Source organism: Pinus tabuliformis, chromosome 2_2, assembly GCF_031772625.1.
Source record: "Pinus tabuliformis cultivar Carrire ecotype Pingquan chromosome 2_2, CPIR1, whole genome shotgun sequence".
Classification (NCBI taxonomy): Eukaryota; Viridiplantae; Streptophyta; class Pinopsida; order Pinales; family Pinaceae; genus Pinus; species Pinus tabuliformis.
Window position 1 is genome coordinate 150,118,719 of NC_142300.1, and position 3,547 is coordinate 150,122,265.

Below are 3,547 nucleotides of genomic sequence, written 5' to 3' on the forward strand. Positions count from 1 at the left end.
GATGGTGATTTTCATGTTAGTAAAAAAAGTGACAAGAAAATCAAATATATAAAAAAAATACAAAACAAAACAAAAACAAAATACTTATAAAGATGTAAAAAAACATAAAACCTAAAAATAAAACATCAAGCCTGACAAAAATAAAAATAATAAAAACATGTTAGTAATAAAACATAAAAATAACAAAATAACAAAAAAAAAACATAAAAATAAAAATAAAAAACATGACAAAAAAAAATCAAATACAAAAAAATATATAAAAAACAAAAAAACCTATAAAAATATTTAAAAAAAAAAATTGAATAAAAAATAATGAAAAAAAAAAAAAAATAAAGAAATAAAAATACCAAAAAAAATTGTTTTTTTTAAATAAATTATTTTTTCAAAAATATATATAATTTAAGGAAACACAAATTGATCCAAAAAAAATCTAAAAACATTTTTTTTTTTTTAAACCTCATTAAAAAAAACTTAAAATAATTACTAAAAAATTCAATTAAAACAAAAAATAATTTAAATAAACTAAATTAAAAATAAAATAAAATTTTAAGAATTATTTTTAAATTAAAATTTTAGAAATAAAGAAATAACATAAAAAAATACAAAAAAATAAATTAAAAAAAAATAAAAAAATTTAACAATTAAAAAATAAAAACATTAAAAAAAACAATTTAAACAAAGGACATTTAAAAAATTATTTACAAATAAAAAAATTTTAAGATTTTTTCATGTAAAAATATTATTATAAATATTATTTTATTTTTTTATAAATTGATATTTTAAATAAGAAATTCTAAATTTTTTTAAATATTAATAATAAACAAAATATATTATAAAAAATGCTGATTATAATTTTAATACATCAATATTTTTGTTAAATACACAAGTTAGAATAAGATTTTATATTATTATAATATTGTCATGTATATAGTCTATGAAATCGATAAAATCACATATTATAATTTATATTCGATCTTTATGTCATATATATATATATATATATATATATATAAGATAATTTAAAAGATAATTCAAATTAATAAAAGAAAATATTTTAATGAATTTAAAAATCAAAGTTCAATTTTCAATTGAACGCAGTCTTGGTTTGTTTTAAACTTTTTCTTGGAAAATCTATTTTCCAAAGAATTTTCACAAAGAACCTATCTCGGTTGTTCTCGAGCAAAATATTAAAATATGAAAATATTGTTTTTTATTACAAGACTTTTAACTTTACCAGCGCCTATGAACGACCATTCTCTAAAACTTAATATTCTAATGTAATGTGTATAATGTTGTAATTCATTGACGAGATTGACGAGATTGGTGTTGTTTTTATGAAATGAAATGAAATGATATTTTAAAATCCACGAGACTAAAAATAGTCTATGAGACCATTAGTTTCCTGTTTTTCACTCTTTGCAATTCAGTGCTTTTTTTATTCAAATTGATGATGAGCTGACCCAACCTTCCAACAATCCCCTCACTATAAAGACAATGCCAAGAAATTGATGCTAAGATGTTCTCATAACTTTCTCTAATGTCTTTGAATGCATCACATTCCAAAATGAAATGTTTTTCTAATTCCACATCCCCAGACATGCAAAATGTACACACCCTTTCTTCCCAAGCTTCTTTAGGCCTTTTCCACCATCCTGTTTCACACCGAAGTTGATGTGAGTTGGTCCTTAATTGAGCAATAAGAACCTTTGCTCTCCACGAAACGCTAGCTCTAATGAACTCTTTTTGTTGTAAATCACACGTAGAGTTGAATTCCTCAATGTAATATTTCTTCTTTCTACTCAACTCTTTTCCCCATACCCTTTTATGAAACTTCTCCATAACAAAATCCTTTAGCTCCTTGCTATTTGTGGGACATGCATTGAGGTAGATATTCCATTTTCGCATCTATGTGTAGTTTTGTATCATCCATGTTTTCTTTCTTTCACTAATGCCTTCATTGAAGATAGCATTAGGCCATCTACCTACTCTCATTTGTTCAATTCTTTTTAGATATCTTATGAGCCGCACCATAGCAATTGCTTCAATGGAAGTTGCTCCTGTTTCACTCAACATTATCTCATAAGGCACTGAACTTTCTATTTTGAATTTGCTCATGATCGAGTGTTTTTGGATTTTCTCAATTTGTTTCCATTTTGAGACAGGAGTGTTGCTAACCCACGATTCACACTCATATAGCATCACTGGACAAACTAGGAGTCTAAAAGGAACTTTAATCGTTTTCCAATCCCATAACTCTGCCTCTCTACATCTGTTTTGAAGAGCATATAATGCTTTCCACCCTCCTAAAATTCTCCTTTCTGCAGTCCTCCCAATTGAGTTTGTTGTTGAAATCAATCCCAAGGTACTTGTACACGTTTACTTCTTCAAGAATGTCATCTTCAAAGAAGAAAGTATGCTAGCTCTGCTTCCTTTTATTAGAAAACATCATTAATTTGGTCTTTCTAGTATTGACTTGCATCCCCACTGCTCTACAAAAATGCTTAAGGGCATATAAGTGCCTTTGCATCCATGGGCCAATTTAGAAATCAATACAATATCATCAACATATAAAAGAAGCTTTATCACAAACTCCCCCAACTGAACACCATCTCCACCTTGTAGATTTAGCCACTTTTCCAATTTATCAATATATAGACCAAAAAGAGTGGGGGATAGGGGGCAACCTTGCTTGACTCCAATGTCACTTCTAAAGCTTTCTGAAAAACCTGTTGAGGTTCTAATTTTGACTTTCACTTCTACATAAAGTCTATGGACAGCGACTCTATAATGCACAGGAATTTCAAGTTCTTCCATTCTACACCACAACTTATCCCTAGGGACTGTGTCAAATGCTTTTTTAAAGTCAACAAAGCAGCAAAATACTTCTTTGTCCTCCCAAACCTTTTCAACAATGTGTCTCAATGTGATGCCATGATCCACTGTAAAATGTTTTGGCCTAAAACCCGCTTGTCCTCTTGCCCTCTTTTCTTTTACTTCTGCCCAATTGCTAATTATGTCTTCTACCATGCTACCGAAAAGCTTTGCAAACAAAGGATTGATCATAATTGTTCTATAGTTGGATGGATTATTATTGTCTCCACTTTTAAAAAGGGGTATTGCTAGGCTAGTTGTCCAGTCTCTTGGGAATCCTTGTTGAATGATGTTGTTGAATATTTTCATGATGTTCGGTGCAAGAGCGTTCATTCTCCAGTTTAGATACTCTGCTTGGTTCAACCAAGTCCTTTTCCTTTCCTGTTTTCAGCGTCTTAATTCCATTCTCCACCTCCTGTAATGTGAAGAGCTTTGAATTTGTGTTGATCTTAGGGGGAACTCCGCCTCAGATTTTTTCTCATAGAGTTGCCTTGCATATTCAAACCATTGATTGGCTGTAATATTATTTTCAATTTTCTCCTTCCTTGGTTGCAGTTCCTACCAGAAAAGCTTTGGATTATTCTTGCTTAAATATATTAACTCTTCTCTCCTTGTTTGCATGAACTCATCTTTTTTCCTTTTTAGTATCTGCTTATATAGCTTTACATTCATATTT